The sequence below is a fragment of the Kogia breviceps genome, chromosome 3, assembly GCF_026419965.1.
Source record: "Kogia breviceps isolate mKogBre1 chromosome 3, mKogBre1 haplotype 1, whole genome shotgun sequence".
Classification (NCBI taxonomy): Eukaryota; Metazoa; Chordata; class Mammalia; order Artiodactyla; family Physeteridae; genus Kogia; species Kogia breviceps.
The window spans coordinates 164168080-164178533 of NC_081312.1; the positions used below are offsets into that span (position 1 = coordinate 164168080).

The window sequence follows — 10454 nt, forward strand, 5'->3', positions numbered from 1 at the left end:
ATTCCTCCAGTGCAGCCCAGGACGTGGGGCAGAGAGCTTTTCAGTTCTGCACATGGACTCAGAGACACCAGCTCAGGTCTGACCGGGGGTTTATGTTTTAGGGCTGAAGATCTGCTTAGATGGTCAGAAATCCTAACCCTTCTCCCAACCCATCCATTCACTTTATAATAAAATACAAGCTTTTTTTTTTTTAAACCATTTGGTCACCTATTAAAAAGCCCCTGCTCGTCATTGCTCATTCGCTTTGATATTGACAAGTAATCTTCTATGCTTTTTACTGATGGCACCCACTCATTCAATGATTTCCAATCTGTGGTCACATATATGTTGAAATGCATAAACGATGGAGCAAAAACGCAGTGTACTTTTCATCGTTCACTTTTTAACTGATTGCCATGAACACAAAGCGCCAGGAAATGGGAATCATTTCCAAATCAAGAGTAGTTTGTTTACAGTGGTTTTGAAAATAATTGGAGTGATTCCAGTGCCCTAGAGTCTGCACTTCCTGAAAATTCCCTACTAAAGATTTTTCTCAGGGTAAAGATTTATTCGGTGAGTTGAACTATTCATGTCTCTTTTTTTTTCATTTTTATTGGAGTTTAGTTGCTTTACACTGTTGTTAGTTTCTACTGTGCAGCAAAGTGAAATCAGCTATACGTATACATATATCCCCTCTTTTTTGGATTTCTTTCCCATTTAGGTCACCACAGAGCACTGAGTAAAGTTCTCTGTGCTATACGGTAGTTATCTAATTTATACATAGTATCAATAGTGTATATATGTCAATCCCAATCTCCCAATTCATCTTAAAGGAACAAAGAATGAACATGTGGTATACTTCATTCAATGCCCACCTCCTTCCTTTATTTCATTAGCAAACACATTACATGCAAGTATATCTAGGGTAGAAACCTCACTTCCTAAAACTTAGAGTTAAAAGCCGGTAACTTACTATTTATTCACCACCTACACGTTTGCAATATAGAATAGATGATTCTTAGAGGGTAAAACACAAACGCTCTATAAAAGTGCCGAAAACACTATTAAGAAGAGACTTCGGCGTTGCCCTCCAGCGCGGGTGATGAAAACCGAGCCAGAGTGGGAGGCGGCGGCGTGGCTGCAGCGCCGCGGGGAGGGCGGCCCACGTCGCCTTCTGCAGCCGCGTCTCCGTCAGTTCCCGTCGCCGTCACGGCGGCCGGAGGACACGCTCGAGGGAGAATGAACCAGAGGGACGCGCGGGTGCGTCTGTTTGCCGCCGCAGATTGTGGTGGAACAGTGGGAGCTATTCTGACATGTCCACTGGAAGTTGGAAGGACACGGCTGCAGTCATCTTGGGTGACACTTTACATCTCTGAAGTTCAGCTGAGCACCGTGCCTAGAGCCAGTGTCCCTCGAGTAGTGTCTCCCGGACCTCTCCATTGTCCAAAGGTGATCTTGGAGAAAGAAGGGCCTAGTTCTCTGTTTAGAGGATTTGGCCGCAATTTACTGGGGGTGGCCCCTTCCAGAGCAATAATATACATTGCTGCTTATTCAAACTGCACGGAAAAGTGGAATGGCTTACTGGATCCCGATTCTACCCAGGTACACGATTTCTGCCGCAATGGCAGGCATTGATGGCAGTACATTTCTCCCTAGAAAAGAGTGAGATCGCGTCATCTCATGCTTGCCACCTGCAGGTCACTTCCTGTAGAAATATGGACTAACTTAAACCTCGTTTTACCTCAATCACAGCGACCAACCCCATTTGGCTGATAAAGATTCGGTGACAGCTTGGGAGCCGTGGGGAAAGGCGAATGGGCACTTTTGAGCGTGTCCGTAAAGTGTATCAGACAGATGGACTTAGAGGATTTTATAGGGGCATGTCTGCTTCATATGCTGGCATATCAGAGACTGTTATCCATTTTGTTATTTATGACAGTATTAAGTAAAAACTACTGGAATATAAGATTGCTCCTATGATGGAAAATGAAGAAGAGTCTGTAAAAGAAGCATCAGATTTTGTGGGAATGATGCTAGCTGCTGCCACCTCAAAAACGTGTGCCACGGGCTTCCCTGGTGGCGCAGTGGTTGAGAGTCCACCTGCCGATGCAGGGGACACGGGTTCGTGCCCCGGTCCGGGAAGATCTCACATACCGCGGAGCGGCTGGGCCCGTGAGCCATGGCCGCTGGGCCTGTGCGTCCGGAGCCTGTGCTCTGCAACGGGAGAGGCCACAGCAGTGAGAGGCCCGCGTGCCACCAAAAAAAAAAAAAGTGTGCCACAACTGTAGCATATCTGCATGAAGTTGTAAGAACAAGATTGCATGAAGAGGAAACAAAATTCGATCCTTTTTTCAGACACTGTCTTTTCTTGTTCAAGAAGAAGGCTATGGGTCTCTTTACTGTGGTCTGACAGCTCATCTGGTGAGACAGATTCCAAACACAGCCATTATGATGGCCACCTATGAATTAGTGGTCTACCTGCTCAACGGATAGCACCACCAGGCTGCTGCTATAAACGGGGGAGACCAAAAGATACAGTGGACCATGGAGCCAGCTTTGTGGACAGAAGGAAAATAGTGTGGGAACATGGAACTATACCTAAGTGGAAGTTTGGTTGTAGGAATTAAAGTAATCATAACCACAATACTTACTCTTTTAGTAATGTGAAAAAAATCCTTGGCTGCCTCCAAGAAAAAGCCTTTAAAAGCACTCCTTCTTCAAAATTGCCATTTTCTCTGCCATGTCCACAGGACACAGTTGGCATTTTGTCGATTTATGGCAGAGTATAGTGTTTATTCCATGAGCACTTTTCCAGTCTTCTAGACAAAGCCATCTGTAACTGTATACTATACTATAACTATCCAAAGACAGTATTGACAGTCACACATTTCTAACTTCTGTATAATTCCTATAAAATTGAAAAATAACAATGAGAGCAGTATTTTTACATTTCCTTGAGAGGATCTGGCACTATACTTTAAAGTTAATCATTTGGCATTAGTAGTCACCGTTTTTGACAACAAATGAAGCAGTGTCTAAACGTGTTTATTTTTAGCTTTAAAATGTTTTGGTTTCCACTTCTCACAGGTGCTTTATGTTCAGCATAATTGAACACTTAAATTGTTAATGTATCAACTCAAATGGTAATAGTCTGGGACACAGTAAACCAGTAAAATGTTGATTCTTGGCCAGTTCAGTGACTTGAGCGTGTTCTCTTATCTTTTCTAACCTAATGATACATGAATGAATGCAATGTCTTTTCAGTGACTTATTAATTATGAACTTGAATTATCCCCTGTCATACCTAGGTATCATTTTCTTAAAGTGGAAAAAATTTACTGCTTCTGAATCTTTCTCTATTTGGTTTCACATTAAGAATTTGAACCTTTGAATTATTTCCAGAAGCTCTGCATACATTGCATTTATTTAGTAGAGAAAATGGTAATTTTCACCTTTGCCCTGACAAAGTGTTTCTTTTTTTAAGGCGACGTTATAAATATCTGGGGCAGCATAAACATTATGAAGAAGGGCCCTCTGCTATCTGATTGAGCAGGTAGTGATCCTAATTAACTTATAGTTTTATAAATGAACAAACTGCTTTGGACAAGGAATTTATTCCATCCTAATTTCTTGAATGGTAAATCATAGAAAGATTCAAGTTACTTCAGGTTATGTGTGTTAACAGGATATAGCTTTTACATTTTGCTGTTGAGTTCAACTGCACCTTTTAATACTTTAAATGTATTATATGTATGGCCCTTATGAAGATATTTGCTGTAATTCTATGAAAAGACTTTCACTTATGGATGTTGCAATACTGGTGTATGAAACTTATACAATTAAGCTCCAGTGTGGTACTCAAAAAAAATAAAATAAAATAAAGAGACTTCATCTTGCAGGATTTTAGAGCTAGGAAGAGATCATCTAGATTAAACTCTTCATTCTACAGGTGACAGACCTAAAGTCCAGAGAGGTGACGTGTCATTCCCAAGGTCAACCAGTAGTGATGGTGCCAAGACAGGGTCCCAATTGGGCTGCACCTGTGTCCTAGTTCCTCACTGCAGTGCTTTCTGATTGGCTAGAAACATATATGTAAGTGATCTTAATTATTTCCCTGAGTCTTTCTATCACAAGTGAATTAACAACAAAAATGATACCAAGGCTTTAGAAAAACAATTTTTTCAAGCCCTCCCAGCCACACACAATAGAAAGCAAATATCATCCGCTACTATTTATGCTCAGGAATTCAATTGTCTATTTCACAATCTCACAGAACAATTTCTGGCTCCTGGCAAGTCTGATGTAAATCCTGGAGCATGCAACTGACACTGTGTTCTACAGGGATCAGAGAACTCGTGGGATAAAGGACCCCAGCCCACCAAGGGCCACATGATTCACACATTCAATCCGATGAAGAGGCTGGTGACAGCACCATCAGTTCTGTTAAATGCATTTCTCCTCCTCTTGCAAAGCCCCACTCACTGCTGGTCCTTCCTTAGCCAAGACTTTACCGACCACATTATTATTTCCCTATTATCCGTTTCATGTCATACTAACGTAATTAGGGGTGGGGATGCATCTTTCCTAATCACACCCAATTTCTCTTTATTTTATCTTCTGGGAAGAGACTATTTCAGGTCACCATCCATCCACGCACTAGACACACACTTTAAAACGACTTGCTGTTTTCCGACAGGCATATTTCTGGAACACTGGTAAGCTGATATTACACTTGCAGAATGGTGGCCCTTGAAATTAGGTCAATCGTAAAAGAACTCCTGTGACTAGGAGTTTTGTTTGTCAGTAAATATTTGCTGAGCACCTGTGTGTGCTAAGCTGTGCGGCTACAGAGATCAAGACATCTTTCAAGATCTCTAGAATTCAGTCTCCTTGGGAAGGAAGCTGAATGGAGATTTCAGTGTGACAAGGGAGGTAAATGAGGAACCAAAGAAACAGAGAGGAGGAGTGTCTGGGGCCAGCTGGGCAAGTCAGTGAACTCTTACCTGGGGGAGGTGATGTTTGAGCCCTTATCCGATAGCCAGGCAGAGAGAAGACAATGGCAACAACATCAAACCGGGGAACTATAAGTAGCTCCAATAATGCCAAAGGATGGCTCAGGAGCTAGGAGTCCCAGCAGGTGGGGTGCAGCAGGTAAAAGGGGTTGAAGCACCCCTCTCTCTTCTGTAGTTTTCTCTCCGCAGAGCTCTTAGCTCACAAATGCCAAAGATGACCCGATCTATTTAGTCTGGTTGCCCAAAATACATTTCAGAATTCCTAGACCTCTTTAAAATCCAGCTCCCATTCACTTAGGTTTTCCACCTCTCCCAAGGACACGGGCAATCAGTGCCTGGTTTTTGGAATATTGCCCTCAGGTTCACAGCTGCTAAATTCTTAAAGCACAATCAGCAGAGCACAGAAGCAAACATGAGAGGGATCCTTTCCCCATTAAATGAAGAACTTTGGGGGGGTATTAACCAACTCCTTCTTAATGAAAAGTGATTTCCCACTTCGAAGAAAGGCTTTTCCCTTAGAGAAAAATCTGTATTTCTCAAATTGTTATTTCTTAAAATAGCTAGCAGGCCAGCATTATTTGTGGGGGGGGGGGGGTTCCTGTGTTTTGTCTTTGGAACTCTGAACTGTACTTAAAATATAGTATATTTTCAACAGTTAAATGGGAGAGAAGGGGGTATGGGTAGTTCAGAGAATTAAAAGTATATGAACATTTTTCGGAGACTACTGGAATTTTTATGTCCTTGACCAGAGATTGTCTGAAAGGAGTAGAAAAATCCTGATTTTTTTAAGGAGTAGGTAAAAGTCCTGTAATACCCTCTGGAGAGAAAACTTCAGTTGGATTCAAAGGGGTCAGGTCTCTTTGTATAGATAATAGAGGCCATACAGAGAATGGATAATATTAACCATAGAAAGAAAGATGAAATATTTAGGTTGGTGTCTCCACAGGACCTACGACAAAGAATAACACCAACTTCATCTTACAAGTTATTTTTTTGCTATGTAATTATGCCTTTTTTTATCCCTCCTCTGCTGGGTACTGCTCAGTGCCTAACTCTGGCTTAAATTTTAAAGGGAGTAATTAAGCCCTAGAAACTTCTGGTGCCAAAGCTGTTCTGCGGTGCTGTTAGTACAGTAAATCACCAAGCTACCCCCTTGGGTCTCCTTCCCAGAAGCTGTCAGAGGCAACTCCATGTTTATGGGAGAGTCTCTCAATGCTTTATACTGCCTGGGATAAAATTAAGTCAAGGAGCATTCAGTTAAAATGGCAGGGTAAGTAAATGAGCTGTACCGGGTCCCTCCATTTAATTTGTATCAAAGACTTCGAACCGGGGGAATAAAGATGCTGGAGCTGTAATCTGGCTGAGTAATTCTGGGCTACAGCGGGTACGAGTTTGCTCATTAGGTCGCGGAAGACTGGAGATGTACCATCTCTTCTGTGAATGCTCAAAAAAAAAAATAACACAGGCGTTTAGAGGCTCTGATACCAACCCCCAAACTGGACAAGAACTGGTGAAATACCAATGGGGTAATATGCAACTCTCATACCTCGTTGGAGATGCAGAGAAGAAAGAGCACATATGGTTTGTGGCCTCTGGGAGTTTACAGATTAGTGGGGAAAACAATTCAACACACAAGGGTACAGTGAACAAAAGAGATGCAATAGGAATGATCCTGGATGTTTGGCTATAAGTGGTATTAATTAGAGAAAATTTGAAACTGTGAAATTTTGAGAGCCAAGAGAGTCCATAGAAACTGTCTCATCTATAGGTCCAAGCCTTGTCTTAGGGATTCTGCTAAAAGTTTCCCATAATGTCCCCTCTGCAAGGCTGCCAGGAGGGGTTAACCCAGGTGGCAGTAGCAAATTGTCTTCATGTTACACTGAGTATGTTTTTGTAATCAATCAGCCCCCATCACCAGCCACAATTCCATCCACATGCATCTCTACATACAACCACGTGAGGCCTTCCTCGATGCACTTAGCCAGTGTATGAACTACTCCAAGAGTGTATACATCACCCTCCATCGATATTCCTGCTGACGCTCCAGAGGTGAGCCGGCCTCCTTGCCCCTCCTAACTGTACTCACACTTCCTCCATCCAGTCAGCACCAACCACCCCAGCCCTTCCATCTGGAGTCTTCTCCAGAAGACCCAACCCCCCTTCCTTGACCAGCAGCCTCCCAAACACCCCGAAGTGATCTGTATTCAGCTCTCCTAACCTGGATCAATTGTTCTGCTTTATTCATTGACTTTGTCATTATACCATGTTAGTCTTTGAGGATCAGTATCTTTCATTTTTCACCCACTGTCCAACGTGACAGCATCATGTAATGGATGTTTACCGAGTTCAACTTAAAGAATGAGCCCCTGATAAATGATTTCTGAATGACACTCTTTAGCACATTTAGAAGTGCATACTTTACTGTATTTCGATTTATTCTTATCCGTTTGCATAAGTTTAATTCTGAACAATCCACCAACATTTTACCAAAGACTTCCCTTCCTAGTAATTGGGCATTCATTTTCCTAATACCTTGCATCCATTTAAAGGCAGTTTCCTGTTTTCATTTCAAGCATAACAAAGATTGAGTAGAGAGTAGACATCTATGGGACATCCCAGCAGAATCTGCTCTAGTTTTGCCAAATTCCTATAAAACTCCACTATTCTGCTCTCAATTACTCTTTGCTTGGTAACCAGCCCAGCATCAGTCAGAAGACACATAAAGTCTCCTTGGTTAAGTCCAAGTATTGATATAATATCTGGGCCTCGCTGATTCTGTACCTTTGTAACAGTTGCTTAGAACCACTTTCAGAGGAAATGCTTGAGAATCATTGCTATCTAAGCACATTTATCCTCCCCTGGCATTCAAGACTGGCTTGACCACGAGGACAGGGCCACTTGGCTTGCCCTGGTCCTTTAAGTGTTGCCTCTGGTACAGTATTTCCATCTCAGCGTCATGCCTGTCTACACACTTCAGAAACTTCCCCTGGGCTGACCTGTTGTCTCTGTAAATATGAGGCAACTCACTTTCGTTAGAAAATGAGCAGGTGAAAAGCAAATCTTCCAACTCCATGTAGGGGGAAGTTAAGACTCACCCAAACTTTCAAGGAAACAGTTATAGTGAAGGTGGAATTGGCAGTGGCAAGACAGAAATAAACAAAGATTGCCCACTTCAAAGATCTGGTATAAACCTGGACATGCACCCTTGCATTGAATATGGCAATTCCAGGTGACTCATGTGAATGAAAGAAAGAAATGATCAACACCCACAGGAGTCAGACATTTCCCTATCCGTCTTTGGTCAGATTTCTCACATCCACATGGATGTGAGTTTTGCCTTCTTTGCGTCCTTTCACTATAAGCAGTGAAATTGATAAGGCAAGCCTTAGAAGATGAGATGAGCAAGCTTTTTAAATAATCAGGAGTTGACTAAAGACATGGAACTTGCAACATGCATTTGTTGGTTTTTTTCCCTTATAACACATCACTTTTTCTCTCTCATTTAGATATGTATGCATGTATATATGCATACATATTAACTATGCATTTTAAAAAATTATACTGCTATTCTTTGAACTACTTTTTCTCTCACACAATATATACATATATATATATATATATATATATTTTTTTTTTTTGCAGTACACGGGCCTCTCCACTGTTGTGGCCTCTCCTGTTGCGGAGCACAGGCTCCGGACGTGCAGGCTCAGCGGCCATGGCTCACGGGCCTAGCCACTCCGCGGTATGTGGGATCTTCCCGGACCAGGGCACGAAGCCGTGTCCCCTGCATCAGCAGGCGGACTCTCAACCACTGCGCCACCAGGGAAGCCCCCACACAATATATTTTATTTTCCCTTACAATTAAATGTTCTTTGTAAACATGTTTTTTTAACAGCTCATCTATCAAAAGGTTTCATTATCCGATATACTACTGTATTTGACCAGGACTCCACTGTTGGATATTCTGGTTGTTAATCTTTGCTATAATAACACTACAATAAACATCCTATATATCTCTAAAAAAAGACATGGATCTTGTAGTGAATGCTGCTTTGAGAGTGAGAACCACACCAATTTTAAAAACTCTGATTCCAACAATTCTTTAAAGAGCTGTAAATTCCTAAAAGGCAAATCTATGTGCTGTGCTTACTGCATCCTTCATAATACTGAGCTCTGAGGTCTTAAAGTAGAGAACACTCCCCAAAGTTTTGTCGACTAAAATGAATTAACATTATCGTCCCCACCAGTATCAGATTTCCATATCATATTCCATAGAAAAGCACGATGAGACACAATCTTATTAAGATCCTATCAAGATTGTAAAAATATTTCTGGCAGAATTAAAATTTTGTATTTCTTTAGGACCAAGATTACTATGTATAATAATAGGTTGACAAGACATGGAAGCAACCTAAATGTCCATTGACAGATGAATGGGTAAAGATGTGGTACATATATATACAATGGAATATTACTCAGCCATAAAAAAGAATGAAACAATGCCATTTATAGCAACATGGATGGACCTAGAGATTATCATACTAAGTAAGTCAGACGGAGAAAGACAAATACCATATGATAATCACTTACATGTGGAATCTAAAAAATACATACAAATGAACTTATTTACAAAACAGAAACAGACTCACAGACACAAAACAAACTTACGGTTACGAAACGGGAAAGGCTGGGGGGAGGGATAAATTAGTAGTTTGGAATTAACATATACACACTACTGCACAGAAAATAGATAATCAACAAAGACCTACTGTGTAGCACAGGGAACTCTACTCAGTATTCTGTAACAACCTATATGGGAAAAGAAAATGAAAAAGAATAGGTATATGTATATGTAAACTGAATTTTTTTGCTGTACACCTGAAGCTAACACAATATTGTAAATAAACTATACTCCAATATAAAATAAAAACTAAAAAAAATAGGCTGAAAACAGATTAGAAAAATTCGCTGATATAAAGAAGAGTTAGCATTACCATAAAAAAGCAGAGTGTTCAGAAAAAATGCAGATATTTTAAAAGATTTATGCCATGGGTTGCCAGAGCCTTCTGATATTTCCTGATGGCACTTTATGTAAAAGCTGAACTTTAAAAAAGTTTTACAGTTTATTTTAAACTTAATTTTGTGCATTAGTTATTAACTGAGAGGTATGCAACTGTGATAAAGTAGCTTGCTAACCGTAGCTACCGAGGGATTACACAAGCTCTATTGTATTATGTAGTTGTTCTTTTGCATATTTCATTTACTCAAGGGGAAAATATTATAATTTGTAATTTCCATATTGCCAGATTATTGTGCACCCTCCAATGGTTACTCTCTCTATTTGTTTGGAATCTGTCAATTTCTGCACCATTTAATACGACAATTTGACTTCCCAAACACCAGAAGAATCTCAGAGGGCAGCATTTCCATGGAAAATTCCTTTCTCAGGGACCCAAGCTCAGC

General features: G+C 41.0%; 1 pseudogene; it reads left to right on the top strand.

Annotated features, from left to right (window-relative positions):
* The first annotated feature begins 1218 nt into the window (after window positions 1-1218).
* On the top strand, window positions 1219-2472 carry LOC131752321 (solute carrier family 25 member 36-like; annotated as a pseudogene).
* The last annotated feature ends 7982 nt before the right edge of the window (window positions 2473-10454 follow it).